Source organism: Staurois parvus, unplaced genomic scaffold (assembly GCF_062004578.1).
Source record: "Staurois parvus isolate SC_StPar_1 unplaced genomic scaffold, SC_StPar_1.0 ptg000352l, whole genome shotgun sequence".
Lineage (NCBI taxonomy): Eukaryota > Metazoa > Chordata > Amphibia > Anura > Ranidae > Staurois > Staurois parvus.
The window spans coordinates 2000225-2022702 of NW_028318148.1; the positions used below are offsets into that span (position 1 = coordinate 2000225).

Below are 22478 nucleotides of genomic sequence, written 5' to 3' on the forward strand. Positions count from 1 at the left end.
ATTGGAATGCCTGCTCTCAAAAATCTGTTTTTCCTGACCTACTGGCACTTGCTGATCACTGATTCATGAAGTTGATGCTGCATACATTTGGTAAATAATACATATCCTGGCTGTGAGTATTTAGGTTATGTTCACTTATTCTTTGTATATTGATAATGTTATACGGCAGTACAACCAAAATATGGGCCAAATGACGTGAATACAGAGCTCAATAATACTTGTTTGTGTTTTCGTCCAGTTCAGAGACCTGAGCAATGTATTGTAGGAGAAATATAATTGTTAAGGCTGAACAGACATATCTGTGCCCCAGTGAATTTACTGACTGACTGTTGGCTTTGATCAGACATTGACTGACCGCATTTAATTGAGATAAATAGTAATGGTGGCCAAAATCAGGCCTCTCTAATAAAAGGTTTACATTGTTTCAACATTTATGGTGAATGAACAGCCATATCAAATACCTCATTCCATTGCAAATAAAAATTTGGCTGGAATTTGCATTTGTAAATATGTATTTTGAAACTGTCATTTGTAAGGTTGCCATTATATGTGTATATTCATGGTATGCGCCTTTAAATTTGGCTTAGTTTTTATCGATATAATATAAGGTTGCCACCTCATCCCTTTAAAACTGAACACGTATTACTTACACAGGTTCTGGGGCTAATTTAATGCAGAGAAAGCACCAAGTGAGCTGACTTGCCACCTTAATCAGCTACAGAACCTGTGTAATTAATGTGTTCGGTTTTAAAGGGATGAGGTGGCAACCCAAATATAATACCTGCCGTTCCTGCCATTTCCTTTCTATTGCCTTATTTCGGTGCCATGCTAACAATGCTTTACTCCCACTGTTTAAATGGCTGTTCCCCCTAATGCTGTCAGTACTTGGAAGCTGTGCCTCTTAATTATGCACTCAAAAAAGCCTGGCACAGAGGATGCTTCTTCTCATGTGCATGCATTGCAATGGTTTGTTCACACTTATGAGATTTCTGATGTGACTAGAGTTGCACAGAATTCCTTGACAATGGAAATCTTGTTGTTTTCAATGGTGTCTGTAATACCGGTGCAATTGCAGCACGATTTATGGCACTGTAGAATATGCAAACCACTTCAAAGTAGCATCCAAGTTGCAGTACATAATCATACTGAAAGTCATATCAAAATCAGATTACAGCGGTGTGAACCTAGCCTTAGTGTTTGCACCAGATACTGCAGTGACTAACTGTATATGCTGGGCATGTATATGCATATATGGGTATGGGGGATGATTCTTCCAATGTGCAGTCACTTTCATAGTTACACAGAGCTCCTCTAAAAGGGGACATCCAACTTTTTCCCTTCTTCCACCTACAATTCACAACAGAAGGGATCAAGAAAAAAGGCTAGTGGTCATGTAACCACAAATAAACGTGTAGCACTCTCTAGTGTGCTTCTAGAATAGTGTAGTGTATTGTAGGTAAAATCATTCTGTACGACTCATGGTAATTGTGTGAGTCTGTGATTGAGGTCAGGTTATTGCAGGTCAGCTGGATGGCTCAACAGGTTGTAGCTCTATCTCCTCCTCCTAACTCTGGAGAACCACAGAACCTTCCGCGAAGTCGGTAAGCAGGAAGGGATGGAGACCTGATCTGCATGTTCATGGGTGTCTGGCCAATCCCAGGTTCGGAGACCCTGGTAGAATGGTGGACTGGCTCATAAATATGGGAGAGTCAGGCTGAAAAGGTGTCGAGTGGAAGATGGAGTGCTGAGGAGACTTTCTGTGCCTGTGAGGGGTTCCCTAGGTCTAGGGGAGGACTGGCCTCCAGGCCGGGCTCAGGCTGGCTCAGGGGGATATATTCAGCAGGGAGGTGTGATGAAGACCTGGAGCAGAAGGGAGCAAAGAGTACAGTGTGAGTACAGCAGTACCCTCTGGGATCTACAAGGGGAAAGACACGTAGCAAGCTTTCTAAGGACAGCACTGGGCTCAATCCTTTATCCTTGTCTCGGGAGATCTTCTGAGAAGCCAGGTGGGCTGGTAAGGCTGTGGAGCTGGATGTAGCTCTACAGGGGTAGAGAAGACATCTCTGCATGTAGCTATGAGAAGTAAAGCTGATTTTTGAGGGACTGCTAGTTCCCCGCCCATAGAGGCAGCTGCCACCGAGCCGCAATGACTGACGGCTTTCAGGAAAAGAACAGTCTAGGATCTGCCTTTGTACATAGGAAGGAACTGTCCACATTCCATTGATTCAAGCCAAACTGGCCATCCCACAATCCCTATTTCCCTATCCAAGTTGATTTCCCCTAATAAAACAACAAAACCAAACCCATGAACTGGCCATTGTCTTTGGATGCAAGTCTGTGTGAGAAATACCTGTTGCCTGGCTGTGCGGAAAGATACTTAGGGATACCCACTATACAATGGCCCTCACGAGGGTAGTGCTACACATGCAAGGAGTCAATTTGGGGCAGAAGCCTCTCCTACCTCTGTGTTGCCCAGCTGATCCTGCATCCCTCCAACCAGAAGATTATCAGCATGGAATTTGAATAGTCTCCATGTGCTTTCCTGGGTTTTCTCCCTCACTCCAAAGACATGATGGTAGGGTAACTGGCTATTGTCCAAATTGTCCCCAGTAGGTGTATACATGCAAGTCAGTGACTTTAGAATTATAAGCTCCTTGAGAACAGGGACTGAAATAAATGTACAAGATGTACCACTGGGTAAATTATCAGTACCATATAAAGACCTTTAATAATAATATAATGTAAGAGCAAACTTGTAAGATCATATATATGAATAAAAATTATCTATGCCACTAAGATAGGCAAAAGCCTAATTGATAGCTCTCTGTCTCACCATATGCATTGGTGTGGGCTTAAACAGAAAAAATAATAGCAAAAAAGGAATACAGCTGTAAAGAACAGACTGTGTGCAGTCAGTAATTACAAATACCCAAGCAGAGTAGCTTGTAGAAAAATTATATACGAAAAAGCTTTATTAATGTGTAATCAAAGATTGATTAAATAACTTTACTCAAGGGAAACATACATACATCAGTCATGTACAATAAAAGAAAATAAAAGAAATTGTCCGTACTAGGGGCACAGCAGTTGGTCAATATTGTACATCAAAGTGGCTTTGGAAGCCAAATATATTCTAATGCACAATATTGACTAGAAAGCTGATATAACATGTATTTTATTATTATTATACAGGATTTATATAGGGCCAACAGTTTGCTCAGCGCTTAATTTTAAAATCACTAACTGATAGTAGATAATTACCAGCATCATGCAGATATTGTGTAGATAGAGCTTAGCGGTGGGTAGTCTATAGAAGGTTTTACTGAAGCAATTTCGCATCAAACAATCCATTAAGCCTTCATACGCTCAATAATGAATGGATTTAATCATCATCAGGACACCTGTATTTGATTGCTGTTTTGCGATTAACATGAAGATATAAGCAAAGAGATCTCAGCGAAAATTTCCATATTTATCCTAGAGTGTAAGCTCCAAGGAGCAGGGCCCTCAAATCCCTCTTGTATTGAACTGTATTGTTGCTGTATTGTCTCCCATTATATTGTAAAGTGCTGAGCAAACTGTTGGCGCTATATAAATCCTGTATAATAATAACAATAATAATATTTGGTAACCATCTCCAAAGAAGCGACATAGAGTAATCTTGTGGACCATATAATATGATACTTGTACAAGTAATGTATTGATGGAAACTCAGGAAATGCCAATGCAGTGGTATAATCACAAGTGTCCACTCAATTTTGAGGAAGTGTTATAGCTCATTCAGGAAAGGATATGCAGATGTATGTGAAGGAAGTCCAGTGCAGTAAATATTAAACAGGAATAATGGTGGCTAGAGAAGAAAAGCATAGCCGAATATATCGGTTTGGTTGAAATAGTCACTTACTGCCACCATCAATTATGTGCTTTGGAATATATTTGGCTTCCAAAGCCACTTTGATGTACAATATTGACCAACTGCTACGCCCCTAGTAAGGGCTATTTCTTTTATTTTGTTTTATTGTATATGACTGATGTATGTGTGTTCCCCTTGTCAGAGTAATATTCTTTAACCGCTTAAGGACCGCCCTATAGCAGATTTACTGCCACAGGGTGGCACTTGTCCGCAGAATCATGTGTGTATATATACATAATTTTGCATTTCCATGTAGGGGGCGCACGTGGCCGCGGATGTCAGTCACCGGGTCCTGGCCGGTAATTATCCGCTGGCGCCCAGTGATTACCAACAATCACTGACGGGGAGGAAGATAGTTTCGTTTTGCAAACAATCTTCCTCCCTGTCAGCTCGAGTGCACAGTACAGCCATCCTGATCAGTGTGCTTACAGTGAAGAACACACCCCCTGCCCCCTAGTAAAACAATCCCAGCACACAGTTAACCCTTTGATTACCCCTCACATTAACCCCTTCCTGCCCAGTGCCATTAGTACAGTGTCAATGCTTTTTTTTTTTAGCACTGATCACTGTATTGGTGTCACTGGGGTGTCTGTGACACCAAGTTAGTTCCCCCTCAGTGTCAGAATGTACGCCGCAGTCCCGCTAAAAGTCGCTAATCACCGCCATTACTAGTAGAAAAATAAAAATCCCATTATCTATACCGCCTTTTGTAAACACTATAGCTTTCATGTAAACCAATTAATTTACACAAATTGGGATTTTTAGCAAAGACATGTTGCAGAATACATTTTGACCTAAATTTATGACGAAATTTGATTTTTTAAATTTTTTTTACTGGACATGTTTAATTGCAAAAAGTTAAAAATATAGTTTTTTTCTCAAAATTGTAGTTTTTTTATTGCATATAGCGCAAAGAATAAAAAACGCACAGACGATCAAATACCACCGAAAGAAAGCTCAATTCGTGGGGGAAAAAAAGGACGTAAATTTTATTTGGGTGCAGTGTTGCATGACCGCACAATTGTCAGTTAAAATATCACAGCGCTGTAATGCAAAAAATGGCCTAGTCATGAAGGGGGTAAATCCTCAGGAGAGCAAGTGGTTAATTTAATCTTTCATTACACATTAATAAAGTTTTTTTGTATATAACTTTTCAATAAGAAACTCTGCTTGGGTATTTGTAATTACCGACTGCACACAGTCTGTTCTTTACAGCTGTATTCCTTTTTTGCTAAGATTATAGATACCCTGTACCCTCAGTTTAAAGCAGAAACTTCTTTACATGTCCTTGTTGCTGATTTCCTACCTTCACTGTATATGTCATCCATCTTCTGGCTCACTCAGTAGTTGCTCTGAAATAGTCTATTCATTTTCAAATCAAACCAAACCGTTAATTCTCTTTTGGTTTCCTGTTTGTAAGACTGGTGGCTGCTATGCCTCCTATTCCCCAGCCACTGGTCTTGGCACATCCCTTCTGTAGTTCTTTCTCCAGCAAGCAGTGATGTAATTCAGCCCCACTTGCAGTGGTGGGTGGAATGAAACTCTCAGACACATTCAACATGTACAGGCCTAGTGTACCCACCCACATTCACAACAATTCCCTGTAGTTGATGGGAGCTGTAGTTTCCTGTTACTGCAGGAAGAGAGGAGGGGATATGATGTAATCTCTGCTGTTACACCTCCTCCTTGGCAGAGCAGATGCTGTTATCTTTTGAATTACAGAGATGAGATCATGAAAATGCAATTAGACGTTTTTACAAAATGGTAAGGATTTTCAAAATGTTATTAAACTGTTTAGTGTTTTGTGTAGGGGGGTGTACTAATGGGTGTTTTTTTTTGCCTATCTTAGAGTTCTTCTTTAAGAGTAACCACAAATTGATGTGTATGTCAGTGACCTGAATCACCTACTCTAGCTTTTTAAAACTCATTGGATATCTTGCTGCAGTTCCAACACACCATTAGCGCTTCAACCTTGCTATAGAGGAGTCCTGTTGCATTTTCCATTATGTAGAGCACATATGTATTAGGCCTCATGCACACTGGGTGTCAAAACACCACTTTTAACTTCTTGCCTACTGGGCCAATTCTGACACTTCTCACATACATGTAAAAATCAACATTTTTTGCTTAGAACATTATATAGTTTTAGCAGAGCCCTAGATAATATAATGATGGGTATTGCAATTTTTTTTATGGAGGTCTGGTGCTAGAATTACTGCTCTCGCTCTGATGTGCGCGACAATACCTCACAAGTGTGGTGCGATCGCTGTTTACGTATGCTTGAGGAACGTACGTATGAGTTCGCATTTGTGTGCAAGCACAGGGGTTGGGGGCACTTTAATTATATTTTTGTATTATTTATTTTAGTTAAAACTTTTTTTTTTACATTCCCTCTCAGTTTTTTTAATAACTTTATTGCTATCACAAGGGATAAACAGCATCCCTTGTGACAGCATGGGATGTGAGCGGTCCTCTTTATGGAGAGATCTGTCTTCCAATGCAGCCGATCAGGCACAAATCAGTCTGATCGGCTGCTTTCCTGTCTGCTAACGACCAGGTAAACAAAAAAGCTGAAAGCGGAAGTGACAAAATCCTTTTCTCTGGGGTCACAGAGCTGGAGGAACAATGTCCGTTCCTCTCTCTTCGTGTAATGCAGTTGGTGGCAACGACTCCCTGATATCCTGGTTTATGGAATGGATAAACACCCAAACACTTGACACCCTGTTTTAGGCACCACTTTTATGCTGCTTTTCTCCTTCCAGGAGAAAAGGCGTTCAAAAGAGCTAGGCCGTGTACATGAGGCCTAAACAGTCAGCAGAGTTTCAGATGCAGAATTAAAGTGGCAGAAGCAGCTGAGAACTCTGCTGTGGAGGCTCCAAAAGACAAGTCAGTGATTCAGCTTACCAATCTTCACCAGAAACAGAAATATTGCTTCTGGCTGGAGTTGATCTGTAAACGTCAGTGTGGCAGCGACGTAAGCTGCATATTTTTTTTTTCTTCCTGTAAAAACATTTTTGTATTCTTCCTTCCTGTAAATACATTTAGTTGTTGTACAATCAAAGAGGTTGAGATGTCATCCAAAATTTGCATTTCCATTCAGTTGCAATTTTTAAATCAGCAGAATTAGATCTCGCCGGGCCTGAACCTCCCGCAGCCGCCTCTGTGGCTGTGAGCTAAAATTAAATTATAGTGCAGATCACTGGCGCTCCTGTTCCTCTGCAATCAGCTGGATTGCATTGTGTGTAACATCAGCGGGAAGCAAAAGGTCTGTGATTAGCATCACTAATATATTCATGGAAGACGTCTGTGTGATGGGACAGGTAAAGATGCCGCATGCTCATACCCGAGCTCCTAACTCTACACACCTTGCTAGACACGACATTAGCCCCTGATTAAATCAGAACTCCACATACAGCTTCACATCTAGCAGTAGATATGTAAAGGAAAAGCACAATTTGGAATGGTGACAGCTGAGATATAAGCTTTCTTTAATGTACAATTCTAATCCGTAACCTAAATAAATGATGACTTGGATATGGGAGCATCGTGTGAGAGGGATGAATCTGTGGTCACACTATAAACATTTAAAGCACATCTATGGTCATAATGTAAACTCATATATTCATTTCTACATTGTATTTCAACTATTTCTAGGTTATTAATCAATTGCCCTCCTGATGATCTACCCCCTTTCCTGACCAGGCCATTTTTGTTTTATGGCTCTGCATTACTTTAACTGACAATTGCGCGGTCATGCAACGCTGGACCCAAATGAAATCTATGTTATTTTTTCCCATTAATTGAGCTTTCTTTCAATGGTATTTTATCGCCTGTGCATTTATAATTTTTTGCGCTATAGAAAAAAAAAAAAGACCAACAATTTTGAGAAAAAAACTTTTTTTACTATTAAACATGTCCAGTAAAAAATTTTAAATAATCTTTTTGTCTTTGCTAAGCAAAATCCCAGTACGTATTAAGTAATTGGTTTACGTGAATGTTATAGCGTTTACAAATGGCGGTATAGATACTGGATGTTTTATTTTTACTAGTATTGGCGGCGATCAGCAACTTATAGCGGGACTGCAGCGGGCATTCTGACACTGGGGAGAACTGACTTGGTGTCACTGACATCCCCAGTGACACCAATACAGTGATCAGTGCTAAAAAAAAAAGCACTGACATTGTACTAAAGGCACTGGGCAGGAAGGGGTTAACATGAGGGGTAATCAAAGGGTTAACTGTATGCTGTTTTACATAGTGTTGTGTCCGTGTGCTTCACTGTAAGCACACTTCCTTGCATGGCTGTGCTGTGCACAGCCATCCAAAGAAGTGTGCACAAACTGAAGGAGGAGAACTGTTTTGTTTACAAATAGTTCTCCTCTCTGTCGGAGATGCACAGCAATCACCGGGTGCCGGCTAGTAATCACCAGCCAGGACCTGGTGATTGACAGCCGTGAGTGGAACTACACGGAAATGCAAAATCATGTATATATACGTGGTTTTGCGCACCCGTGCTGCCCTGTAGCAGTATATCTACTATAGGGCAGTCAGGAAGTGGTTAATTTGGACAACCTTGAAGTTTGTAAACTTTCTATGTGAAGATGCCTACACGTTTACTTTCTTGAATTCTGTGACACACATTATTATACCCTATGGGTAGGCACTGCTGTGTCACACATTTCACAGACCATGCCTGTGCTTCCACTTCCTGGTTGATCTGAGGCACTGGTGATGCAGCCCCATTGCCAATATGTGAAAAATAAGAACTTTTGATAGGGATATGTGTACTTCCTTCCCTAAATACTTTTACATTGCTTTTGGGGTTGCTTTACATTCTCAGCAGAAGTGGTATAGTCCTCCAAGTTGGTTCTCCCAGATCAGCTTTCACTGCCAAGGTGACCGTGTGCATTGAATAACAGGGAGGAGCAATAAAGACCTTATCTATTGATTTGATCTAGTGAGATACAGCTCACTACATCCTAGAGCTACATGACACAGATGGCATCAGTTAAACATTCTTTAGCTGTGATTGTCTGCATGTTGCTACACTGTTGCTGATTGTAAAGTACATTGGGGTTTTCCTAATATGTGTGAATTAGTGCTGAACTATGAATGGACTGGGTTGGGCTCCATATCCTTGTATAGGATTTGTGCTGTATAATGTTGCCTCAGTATTGTATGTTCACTGAAATATACACTATATTGGCAAAAGTATTGGGACACCCCTCAAAATCATTGAATTCAGGTGTTCTAATTACCTCCAAGGCCACAGGTGTATAAAATCAAGCACCTAGGCATGCAGAGTGCTTCGACAAACATTTGTGAAAGAATGGGTCGCTCTCAGGAGCTCAGTGAATTCAAGCGTGGTACCGTGATAGGTTGCCCCCTGTGCAATAAATCCATCCCTGAAATTTCTTTGCTACTAAATATTCCACGGTCAACTGTTAGTGGTATTATAAAAAAGTGGAAGCAACTGGGAATAGCAGCAACTCAGCCACGAAGTGGTAGGCCACGTAAAATGACAGAGCGGGGTCAGCGCATGCTGAAGGGCACAGTGCATAGAAAGTCGCCAACTGTTTGCAGAATCAATAGCTAAAGACCTCTAAACTTCGTGTGGCCTTCAGATAAGCACAACAGTGCATAGAGAGCTTCATGGAATGGGTTTCCATGGCCGAGCAGCTGCATCCAAGCCTTAAATCACCAAGTGCATGCAAATCCTCAGATGCAGTGGTGTAAAGCACGCTGCCACTGGACTCTAGAGCAGTGAAGACGTGTTCTCTGGGGTGACAGATCATGCTTCTCTGTCTGGCAATCTGATGGACGTGTCTGGGTTTGACGGTTGCCAGGAGAATGGTACTGGCCTGACTGCATTGTGCCAAGAGTAAAGTTTGGTGGAGCGGGGATTATGGTGTGGGATTGTTTTTCAGGGGTTGGGCTTTGTCCCTTAGTTCTAGTGAAGGGAACTCTTAAGGCATCAGCATATCAAGACATTCTGGACAATTTCATGCTCCCAAATTTGTGGGAAAAATTTGGGGATGGCCCCTTCCTGTTCTAACATGACTGTGCACCAGTGCAGAAAACAAGGTCCATAAAGACATGGATGAGTGAGTTTGGGGTTGAGGAACTTAACTTGAGTCCTAACCTCAACCCTATAGAACACCTTTGGCATGAATTAGAGCAGAGACTGTGAGCCAGGGCTTCTCGTCCAACATCAGTGCCTGACCTCACAAATGCTCTTTTGGAAGAATGATCAAACATTCCAATAGACACACTCCTAAACCTTGTGGACAGCCTTCCCAGAAGAGTTAAAGCTGTTAGAGCTGCAAAGGGTGGGCCAACTCAATATTGAACCCTACGGACTAAGACTGGGATGCCATTAAAGTTCATGTGCATGTAAAGGCAGGTGTCCCAATGCTTTCGGCAATATAGTGTTTATTTTATAATGATTATCAGTGTAGCGCTACCCCGTTGGAGCCTCTTGGTAACTAGGGGTTCCCTGTTCTGCGCCTCAACTCCAAGAACAACCTTATCCCCTGGTTGAATAAATCACTGCAAACACAAGTAGCAACAAAAGTGTACAGTACCTTTCACCTAACTGTTGGATACTGGCAATAAATAAACACACACCTGTTTAGTGGTAAACACTATTACTCTTTTTAAGAATTGGCATAAATGACAGCGTAGAGCAGAGTTAAACCCACAGCGGGTAAATCAACATACAGCCCACTAAGCAAAGTAAAACTCTTCCCAGGTAATAAAGGTGTGTTTGTGTATGTATGTATGTATATATATATATATATATATATATATATATATATATATCAGTAGCAAGGATCAATGCGGAAATACGTAAGTAAATCAGTAATAAGAAACACAACAACAATAACAAACAAAACTCTAAATGTGTCTAAGGGCATAGAAGTTTCCTAGTGATTTTGAGGGCACTCAAAGGAATGGCACAGAGTAGGGAACTCTTTTGATAAGAATGGCACAGAGTAGGGAACCACTTTAAATAGCAAACAGGCTGGGCCTTGGGGCAGTTACTGTTAGGGGGCGATCTTTAGTCCTAGATCTTCACCGGCTAATCTTTGAAGCTTGTTGGCTTGCGTTGCAGCTGGGAATAAGACCTGCGGGCAGTATTATGGCTAAAGGATAACAGGGGGAGCAGTTCCTAATGGCTCAGTCTCCTGGGAGCAGTAGTGAATAATGGCCAACGGGCCCTCTCACCAGACCCAGCAAATTGCAGCAGTGATCCCGCCAGCATGGACGATTGCCCACTCTCTGTTGCCCCGAAGAACTCCAGTCTCTGGTGTAGCATGTCTGTACCCCGGCAGTGGCTCAGTCCCTCTCTGGCTGGTGGTACTGGGCAGAGTGGTTCTCTTCCTCTGTCCCCTGCCACTCTTTACAGCTCTCTCCTTCCCAGGCTCCTTGGGTTCCCCTCCTTTTTCAGCCAAGCATGCTAGGGGCTGTAGTATGCCTCCTTAGGCTTGGAATGGAGCCATGTGTCTTCCGAGACCACATGTCCTATGATCCTTCTCCTCTGCCCTGCGATTGGTCCCCCTGTTGCTAAGAGGAAGGGGGAGGAGCCTTATATAGAGCCCACTGTCACTCACAGTGGCCCTTTTGACAGCTGCTCCTGTGTTTACTCCCCCTGCAGTGGACACAGACTGAGTGTGGGGGAAGGGGGGGGGGAAGAGCAATCTCCAGGCCCACTGTTGCCACTGCTAACATCAGAGCTGGGGGGGGGGTTGGGGAAGGAGGGGAGGTGGCACACACCTTCCTCCTCGAGCCCGCTTCTGCAGTCCCAAGCTGAGAGGGGGGGCAATTGAGGGATGGATTGGCTGAACTTGCTACAACACTTTATGGGCTTTGTGTTGAATTTTATAATAAAGATCCTACTATGTATGTAAGATTAGTTCTATGTACAGTAGAATAGATTTCAGCAATACAACTTACATATGTATAATATTCATATATTGTTCACCTGAATCCTCTCTGCTAAAACCCTCTACTGATGGTTAATGTACACATGTACCACTGGTAATATACACATACTCACCATATGTAAGGCTCACATACTTATTGTGTATGGAAAAACCGCATACTTACCAAATGTAATTGATAAGTATTTCTCCATTTTTGCATAAAAGGTTGTATGAGGATGTAGCCAGGTGCCGGCTACTACAAGCTGAATATAGCGGACATCCTCCTCAGAACCACAAATCAACTAGTTCCCCTCTAGTGCTACACTCAGACTCTTACCTCACTTCCTGACTATAGCAGGGGAATTCTGCTTCATGGATCAAGAACAAGGGGCCTTGGGACTTGTAGTCCTGTGGGAAGCCATCCCTGTATTTCTGAGATCTTTTTGGACTACACACCCCAGAAGGAGGTCAGTGAAAAGGATTGTAGCAGAGGCTGAATATGAAACACTAAATATGAAAACGCTTCTGGCCTGTTTGCAAACCTTTATGATAGAAGCAGAGAAAACATTTTTTTTTTCAAAATTTTTGGTCTTTTTTTGATTATAGTGCAAAAATTTAAAAACCCAGCCGTGATTAAATACCAGCAAATGAAAGCTCTATTTATGTGAAAAAATTATAGAAATGTAATATGGGTACTGTGTTGCATCACCGTGCAATTGTCATTCAAAGTACGACAACACTGAAAGCTGGAAATTGGCCTGGGCTGGAAGGGAATAAATATGCCCAGTAGAGAATTGGTTAAAGGGGTGTCCAAAATGTCAGAATCTAAAATGTCAGAAGGGCTGGGGAGTTTACAGGATCAGAGCAGCACAAGAGGACAGGTGTCATCTAGCAGCTGCTACGAGGGTTACTAACTACACTATATTGCTAAAAGTATTGGGATGCCTGCCTTTACACGCACATGAACTCTAATGGCATCCCGGTCTTAGTCCGTAGGGTTCAATATTGAGTTGGCCCACCCTTTGCAGCTATAACAGCTTCAACTCTTCTGGGAAGGCTGTCCACAAGGTTTAGGAGCATGTCTATGGGAATGTTTGACCATTCTTCCAGAAGCACATTTGTGAGGTCAGGCACTGATGTCGGACGAGAAGGCCTGGCTTGCAGTCTCCGCTCTAATTCATCCCAAAGGTGTTCTATCGGGCTGAGGTCAGGACTCTGTGCAGGCCAGTCAAGTTACACAATACAGTCAGGCAAATACCGTTCTCCTGGCAACCGTCAAATCCAGACACATCCATCATATTAATAGAAAAAATATATATAATGGCGCCTATGGAAAAAGTAAAAAATATCTATATATATCTATAAATCACTTATTATAATACACCAGCTGCAAAAAATCACCATAAATCAATAAGGTGTAGTAAGTAACACAAAAAAGTATTTTGCGCTAGTAAAAAAAATTATCCCCATAAATCAAGTATATAAATGGTGCAAAAAAATATATATATATGAAAGAAATGTTCACACTTTTTTAAAAAAAATTTTAACACAAAAAACGTGCACCAAAAAATAAATAAAGTGACAATACCACCACCAAAATTAAACTCACCAGAGCTAAAAAATATTTTTAAACCATATATTGCTCTGGGAACAGTAGTATTAATAATAATGATAAGTCATTCATAGATGTATCTTCAAGGAATAGTATTCTGCAAAGCCGAGATCCACATAGACCAATTTCAGATGGAGCCAATTACTTTCAAATCAATTATCATCAAGGAAATCCACTTCTCAAGAAAGCCACCTTCAAACGTATCCAAAGAGGGAAATGCCAGACACTCGGAAGAAACAGAAGAGCTTCATGGTGCAGTATTATTAAAACAACATCTTTATTTAGTACTCATTGTACTTAACTCAAAGGGTGTCCCAGCCGACACCAGCATCAACAGCAATCACAGCAAAACAGACCCAGCTACTCGGCACATGCGCAGTAGCTCATTGGAAACGTAATGACGTCACATCGATCAAGCTCCGCCCCACGCGTTTTGTCATCGACGTCCAACACTTTGCATTGCACTTGGTAAGGCTTGGATGCAGCTGCTCGGCCATGGAAACAGATTCCATAAAGCTCTTTATGAACTGTTGTGCTAATCTGAAGTCCACACAAAGTTTGGAGGTCTTTAGCTATTGACTCTGCGGACAGTTGGCGACTTCTGCGCACTGTGCTTTGTGGCTGAGTTGCTGTTCCCAGTTGCTTCCACATTGTCATAATACCACTAACAGCTGACCATAAAATAATTGCATCTCTATGTTCTATGTAATGTTGGAGACCAGATATAGTGAATGCAGGATCCTGGGTTTAGTAACACTTTAATAAGTACTTTTTATACTTACAAAGTGCTTGCAAAAACAGTATAAAAGCATGGCACCTATCTGAGTAGTTTCCTTCAGTTCACTGGATGTAAAAGAAATGCCCGTAGCGAAATAAAGAAGAAATAGCGCAGGGCATACATGACTAGGCCCAGAGTGGGTGAAGGAAGAGCAGAAAGGGTTAAGGTAGCTCCAGGGGGATTTGTTATTGTTAGTGGGGGGTAGCTGATTGGTAGAGGTTGGTGTAGGTGGGGTTTTGCTGCACCTTAGGGTGGGAGGTTCTGTGAGGGGGGCGTCAGTTAGCTGGACGGCAAGAGTGTGAGCTTGGTGTCCGTTTAGCACACCTTGCTTCAGGCCACCTTTAGCCCTGCCATGGACGGCCTTTTGGCTCAGCTGCGGGAGGCAGCGGAGGACTGGCTGCAGAGCCGTGTCTCGGATCTCTTGTAGGATCCGGGCTCATCACCTGCAGCAGGGGGGCGGGAGCGCCCACGTGCTCGGAGGTCTAGGCCTCCGGAGCGGTTTAGCCCGGGCTACCCCCCCTCCCAGAGCTCAGCGCCACCATGGGAGCCCTGCTTGGGCCCCTCCGGCTCCGATTGCAGGGCGCTCCTTTGCCTCTGCTAGCGGGGAAGCCGGGAGGAATCCCCGCCATCGGTGGAGCTCAGTGAGCGGGGCCTCGTGTGGGGGAAGCCCCCTCCCCCCACCCCTCCCAGAGCTCAGCGCCACCATGGGAGCCCCTCCGGCTCTGCTTGCAGGGCGCTCCTTTGCCTCTGTTAGCGGGGAAGCCGGGAGGACTCCCCGCCATTGGCGGAGCTCGGTGGGCGGGGCCTCGTGCAGGGAAGCCCCTCCCCCGTCCCTCCCAGAGCTCAGCGCCACCATGGGAGCCCCGCTCGGGCCCCTCCGGCTCCGCTTGCAGGGCGCTCCTTTGCCTCTGCTAGCGGGGAAGCCAGGAGGAATCCCCGCCATCGGTGGAGCTCAGTGGGCGGGGCCTCGTGTGGGGGAAGCCCCCTCCCCCCGCCCCTCCCAGAGCTCAGCGCCACCATGGGAGCCCCTCCGGCTCTGCTTGCAGGGCGCTCCTTTGCCTCTGTTAGCGGGGAAGCCGGGAGGACTCCCCGCCATTGGCGGAGCTCGGTGGGCGGGGCCTCATGCGGGGAAGCCCCTCCCCCCATCCCTCCCAGAGCTCAGCGCCACCATGGGAGCCCCGCTCGGGCCCCTCCGGCTCCGCTTGCAGGGCGCTCCTTTGCCTCTGCTAGCGGGGAAGCCGGGAGGAATCCCCGCCATCGGCGGAGCTCGGTAGGCAGGGCCTCACGCGGGGGAAGCCCCTCCCCCCGCCCGCACAGCATGGAGGCAGAAGAAGAATCTGCGGCTCCTCCACTGACAAGGTGCCGGTCAGGGAGGAAGCCCTGCGTGGGAGGCGCACAGCTGCGGCTGCCGGGCGGTCTCCTGCTGCGGCCAGCGGGCCCCCTGAGAAGTCTGGGGCTCCGGCTCCAGTGAGGCAGCAGCGTGGGATCGGCACTGGATGGAGTGCAGCAGGGAGTTCTGCGGCTGCTGGGCTGTCTACTGCTGCGGCCGGCGGGCCCCCTGGACGGTCTGGTGCTCTGGCTCCACAGCAGCATCAGCGGAAGACTGGAGCTGGGCGGAGGGCAGCTGGAAGTGCTGCAGGTCGGAGCCCAGGGACGGCGGTGAGCGTGTCTGGTGCCGGGAGGCGGAGTCGTGAGCGGCACAGACCAGCAGGACCCGTGGCTCCTGGGACCGGGAGGCCATCTGAACAGCGTGCGGAGGACGAGAGGTCGGAGGGCGAGCTGTCGGAACCCGATGCGGGGGCGACGGCTGGCCGCTCTACAACGGTGGATCGTGAGCGCGCGGCTGAAGGGGCATCTCCTGGGCAGCCTGGTGAGTTACCTGTTCTGGGGTCTATCTCTTTTCTTCTGCGTTACGGGACCTGCTGGGGGGTGGTAGGGCCGCTACGGTGGGTGCGGCCTCTGCGGCGTGCACTGTCGGCGTTCCCCCGTCGGGTATGGGTGGGGGTCTCAGTGATGTGATTTCCGGTTTGCGGGACCTGTTGAGTGGGGCGGTGGTGGGGCGCTTGGGCCTGCTTCTGCGTGGCTCCCGCCGGATGGTGGGGAAGGTTTTGGGGTTCTTGTACAGGACAGCGGGGACATGCGGCATCCAGGGGTCTCTTCTCCTCCGGGGTCTGGGCTAGGGGTTGTTCCGGCCACAACAGGTGATCGGGGTTCTGCGGCCCCCTCCGCGGTGTTGGGTGCGGTTTCGAGGGTGTCCGGGCCTGTTGGCTTGGCGGACTCAGCCAGGGGCGAAGTGTACGGGTGTTTTGAGGGCCCTTTGGGTGCGCACTTACAGTCGGAGGTACGGGAGAAGATTTGGAGTGGGGAGTACGTTGATATATTCTCACTCTTGCCTTTGGAGCGTTTTCCTTTTGAAGGGTCCCGGGTTGACGAGAGTAGGCGGGTGGAAGCGGAGCAGCGGCGTTTTCGTTTTATCTCGCGTGCCTTTGCAAATTGGTTGCAGGCGTTTGCGATCATGGCTAGTATGATTGGGGATAAGGCTCCTGAACTTTGCTCAGCACTATTCTGTTACCTTGATGCCATTGGTGCGGCTCACAGGGTTTATGGGGGTACTGCGTGGCCTCGGTACGATGAGCAGTTTAGGCAGCGGAGGGCGGTTCGCCAGTCGTTGCGTTGGGATCATAAGGACATTGGCCTCTGGATGCGACTCATGACACCGGAGAGGGCCCCTGGTTAATTTTTTCAGAGCGGGGCCGGCGGTTCGTTCTCCCCGGGACAATCGGCCTCCAGGCGTCAGGGGTTCTGCTGGCAGTTCCAAGAGGGGACGTGTCGATTTGGTGGGTCTTGCTGTTTTAGGCATGAATGTTCCGGGTGCGGGGGCTCCCATCCCTTGTCACGCTGTTTCCAGCGAGGTCGAGGCCTTCCCGGAGAGCATGCTGGTAAGAGGGACGACTCCGGTGTGAGTGGAAAGGATGGGGCCTTTCTTACAGAGGTATCCTGATCGGGCAGCTGCAGTGCTGCTGAAGGCGGGTTTTTCGGAGGGTTTTCGCATCCCGTGTACTTTGACTTTGATTCCTCTCTTCGCTCGCAATTTGCGGTCGGCCTTGCGGCATGAGGAGGGGGTTTTGGCTAGGTTGCGTAAGGACGTGGGGTTGGGACGCATGGGGCGTCCGTTTGCTTGCGCTCCGTTTTCAGATTTGGTTGTTTCTCCCTTGGGGGTTGTGCCCAAGAAGGAGCCGAATGCGTTTAGGTTAATTCCCCACCTGTCCTTCCCTAAGGGGGGGTCGGTGAATGATGCTATTGATTCGGAGTCGTGTTCGGTGTCTTACACGTCTTTTGATGCGGCTGTTTTCTGGGTCCGTCGGTATGGGCGCGGTGCGCTCATGGCGAAATCGGACGTTGAGTCGGCGTTTCGGCTGTTGCCAGTCCATCCGGACAGTTTTTCGTTTGTCATTGGCAGGGCTATTTTTACGTTGATAAGTGCCTTCCTATGGGGTGTTCTATATCTTGCGCTTTGTTCGAGAAGTTCAGTTCATTCGTGGAGTGGGTGGTGCGGGATGTCTCAGGGGTGAATTCGGTCATCCAATATTTGGATGATTTTCTTTGCGTGGGTCCGCCAGATTCCGGAGTATGTGCAGTTTTGCTGGCCACTTTGCAACACGTTGCGGTACGTTTCGGGATTCCTCTGGCGGTGGATAGAACTGTGGGCCCGGATGCGGTGGTGACTTTCTTGGGCATTGTTTTGGATTCCGGCGCGATGGAGTGCTGGTGGCTCTACAAGGGGAACTCCGTGGGGTGCTGGGGCAAGCGAGAAATTCAGCTGCGGGCCTTACAGTCGTTGTTGGGCAAAACTTAACTTCGCTTGTCGGATTCTGCCCATGGGTCTGGTGTTCTGCTGCCGGTTGGCGGCGGCGACGGCAGGGATTACCTCCCCTTTACATTTTATTCGGTTGACTCGGGATCATCGGGAGGTCTTGCATTTGTGGCACACCTTTTTGGATTCGTTTAATGGGCGGGCTCTCTGGATGTCTGGCCCTGTTAGCAATTTTGACTTGGAATGGTTCACGGACGTGGCGGCGTCGGCGGGCTATGGGGCTTTTTCCAGGGTCGATGGAGTGCGGCCTCGTGGCCTGCTTCCTGGCGGGAGGCGGGTTTTCTTCGCAACTTGGTGTTGTTGGAATTTTTTCCGGTGGTGTTGGCGGTTGAGGTTTGGGGAGAGAATTTTTCGAAATCTAAACGTGCGTTGTCACTGTGACAATTTGGGGGTGGTTCAGGTCATCAATCGGGTCTCAGCTTCTTCACGACCGGTGGTGGCCTTGCTTCGCCATTTAGTGTTGCGTTGTCTGCGTCTGAATGTTTTTCTCCATGCGCTGCGTCTCCCTGGGGTTGATAACACCGTGGCTGATGCTTTGTCTCGCTTTCTGAGAGGTGGCACCGGCGGCGGAGCAACACGGGGTTCCTTGTCTCGACGGGCTGTGGGAGATTGCCTTGGAGTCCTTGCGGGCTGGATCCGGCGTTCGGTGAGTGAGGCGACTTGGTCTGCATACTCTAGGGTCTGGTGGGAGTGGCTGGATCTGCTACAGCGGGTTGAGATTGATCCCTGGGGGCCGGAGGTGGTTTTGGCGGTATTGTACTTTGTGGCGGAATTTTGAGCGGGGGGTGTCGGCTGCTGCGGTGGATCACCGACTGGCGGGTTTGGCATTCTTCTTTAAGTTGCAAATGTGTCGGGATTTCACTGAAGATTTTTGGGTTCGGCAGGCTCTCCGGGGTTACCGGAGCGCTCATCGCTGTAAGGATTCTCGTCGTCCGGTGTCTTTTGAGTTGTTGGGGTCTTTGTTTGTGCATTCGTGGTCTGTGTGTTCTTCGGACTTTGAGGTGTGCTTATTTCGGGTGGCTTTTGCGGTGGCCTTTTTTGGGGCGTTGCATATTGGGGAGCTCGTTAGTCCGTCCAAATCGGTTCTTGGGGGGTTATTGGTGATGAGGTCAGGTGCTCCGGTGAATGGGTGGAGGTGCTGGTACGTCGGTCTAAGACGGACCAATTGGGATGTGGTGGTCGGGTGCGTTTTTTCGTTCTTCCGGCTTCGCTGGTGTGCCCAGTGCGGGCGGTTCAGGGTTTTTTGTCCCGTCGTCCAGTGGGGCAGGGGTGTTTTTTCAGGCACGCTGAGCGGGAGCTGGTGCGAGATGTCAAGCTGGACTTTCTTCAGTTGCGGCGGGCTTATCCGGGGATGGTGGTGGTGTGGTCCGACATTGTCACCTGTACCTCTTAGCGTTGGGCGCGGTCGGTGGAGAGGCTCAACAAGGCTCGGATCAAGGTTAACAGAGAGGTGGGGCGTTTCTTTAGTCACCATGGGGGGTTGGTGGTCCGGCACTTGGAGTTGGAGGTGGATACTTGGCGGTATCTCAGGTGCGATGGGGTGCATTTGAATGCGGTTGGGACGGATTTATGGTCCCTGGAGCTGCAGGATGGCATACGGCGGGCTGTTCATTTGTGGCGTGGCATGCATGGGTAAGGGCTTACCCAGCGTGCTGTGGCGGTTGTTGGTCTTTGGAGGCGGTTCTTATTTGGAAGGTAAACAACAATGGTGTGGGACCCATCCGTGGTATGGGATGCCCGGGGACATTCCCAGTTAACCAAGGTTTAACTGGAAGGTGGTGGTGCTGCACTGCGGACGGTATGGTTGTCTCCGAGCTGGTTGGTTGCGGCTGGAGGCCTAGTGTATATGGTTGTCCGCAGGTGCATTTCGGATCGTTTTGGGGTGCCTTCGAAGACCAACAACAATTCTGTGGGTTTCTGTTATAAGGAATGGTTGGTGTATTGTAACTTGAGTTGTTAATAAAAGGCCATGTTGGCCATTTACTCCAAAATTGGTGTTATGTCTTTTGTTAGTATAATTGGTTAAGGGGAAGGGGGTTGGTGCGGAACGGTAATGGTGGTAATGGGGAAGTGGACGAGCCTATCTCTGGTGCAATAGTCATGACATTCATTCTGATGAAGAGGGGTTTGCCCTCGAAACTGTGCACAATTGAGGCAGCAACAGGGGGTTGCTGAAATAATCCTGCAGGTGGTCATTTACCTCCATTGAACTGAGGGAATTATACTTGCATGGACATCTTGTTTCATACAAACAACTTTGTGGGTAAGAGAGGTATTTATTTATAATGTTGATTTCGCACAGGGCTGTGGTGCTGTGTTTTTGTCTTTTAGTAATATGTAGCATTTGTCTAAAGCTCTTCTCTTTCTAGGTTGGCAATCCATAGGAGAAGGAACGCCTTCTGTCTTCTCCTGCTCCTGCCAATATGCAGCAGAGGTAAATGCATCATTTTCATCACTTATTAATTTCTTTTAAACATTTTAAGGGCCTCTAGACATGAATATATGCATAGGCATTACATTAGTTTGTCCTTTCATTTGGTAACAATTGTGACAATGCACAATCATACATATACAGAAACACTGACATACTGGCTTACCTTTATCACTTAGCCCTGATTTATTCTGCTGCAACATTGCATGCAACTTGCGACAGTCGCATGACAATTGAAAACCCATTTATTTCTATTGTGGCTGTTTCAATCAATGCTGCTCAAGTCGCAGCTACTTTCATGCGCCTTGAGTGCCAAAGACCTTAAGTCACATGAAAGTCGCAAGCAAGTCGCACTGCATCATCACACTGGAAATGGCACAACAATGGGGTCACAGCAGTGAGAATTGAACCGTATTGCTATTTGTATTGCAGTTTCACTGAAAATGAATTGTAAATATTATATATCCTACTGTGGCCCTAGGTTCTATAGTAAAAACCTGCTCACTTTGACTAGCTATGAGTTGGGGGGGGGGGGGGTGAAGAACTGATTTTCATTGTCTTTACTGTCCTGTAGAGATGTGTACAAATTTTGACACCAAGCAAGCAATGGCATGCAAATGTGTGCAATATGGCTGAAAGCACAGTACAAAAGTGCACATGGGGGGGCTGTTCTCACTACTCGTATCTGGTGACATTTCTGGAAACCTTTTCCTCCGTATCTGCATCAATTTGATTATAGACCCATTACACCTCCAGCTGAACATATTCTAGTTTTTCCATATTTTTTGGTAGTCTAACATGGTTTTTGTTTGCTGTGTAGCTTCACAATCAATGGTCTAAAAATATTGCAGCTGCAATGGAGACCCCCGCTTGTCTCAGTGACCACCTGGTGCAGACAAGGTGCTGGAAAATGGTAGATATGGTCCAGCTGCCATATTGATTCACAGCCGGGCATGTACACTTCTAGAGGTAAATGTGTCCAGGTAAGGAAGGGCACAAGGCATCTATGGTGTGTGTGTGTGTATTTTTTGGCTCTGTATGAATGCCATTGATTTTCTTTACAAAAGTCTCTGGAAAGAATGATGCTGCCTACTTCTGATTGGCTTCTAAGAGCTTGAACCTTTTGCCACCTGATCCCGTCATAATTGGGCCAATCTAAATATTTAGTCCAATATGATCATAATTGTGCCAACTAACTAGTAAAATATTTATTATTGCCAACTATTTAGGTTTACTTTCCTTGTCATAGCTTGATTTTTTTTTTAGCTTGAAGCAGGTGTCCGAGGTCTCCTGAAATATGCCAGACCTCAGGAGATTTTTTTTGATTGTTGAATGAAGCGAAAAAGAGTTAGATTCTTTGTCAGGTGTTTATTTTACCTGTCTCCCCTCTGGGAAGATTCAGTCTGTTTTTGCTATTCTCGCTAGACAGAAAGTAAAGGAAATTCCAATATCTTTCAGTTGTTACAAGAATAGGAAGTGAGGGGAATGTCTTTTCAGTTCCTTTACACCCCGGTCACATCAAGCCCGACTTTGAAATTGTGCGACTTACAGTGAAGTCGCATGATTTCAAAGTCGGGGAACATGCCGATTTCAGGTACAATTTGTAAGACATCTGACACAGATGACTATGCAAATCGCACCAAAAGTAGTGCATGTACTACTTTAAAAATTGGTGCAGCTCCGACCAAGTCGGAACCACACTGATTTGACCGCTGTAATTGCGGACAATAGGGTGCAACTTGGCATACGATTTGCAAGTCGCATGGCATGCAAATCGCATGCCAAGTCGCACCTGATGTGACGGGGGTGTTAATCACTTCCTTCTTTGAGGAAAAAAGTGAAGGGAAATTTCACCATTGAGATGCAGACAGCCAATAATACTGGGGACCTCCCTATTCAATTCTATTTCCTTATACTAATATGATGCAGAATATGTCAAAGCTAT

At 46.3% G+C, this 22478-nt stretch overlaps 1 long non-coding RNA gene across 4 annotated transcripts in view; it reads left to right on the forward strand.

Moving 5' to 3' along the window:
* LOC149456660 (uncharacterized) overlaps positions 1-22478 on the forward strand; it is a 140842-nt gene that overhangs the window by 101766 nt on the left and 16598 nt on the right. For all 4 annotated transcript variants that reach the window (XR_016313829.1, XR_016313830.1, XR_016313831.1 and 1 more), the window contains 2 exons: positions 20472-20536; positions 21354-21516. This is a non-coding gene — a long non-coding RNA (uncharacterized LOC149456660). The remainder of the gene's footprint in view (positions 1-20471; positions 20537-21353; positions 21517-22478) is intronic.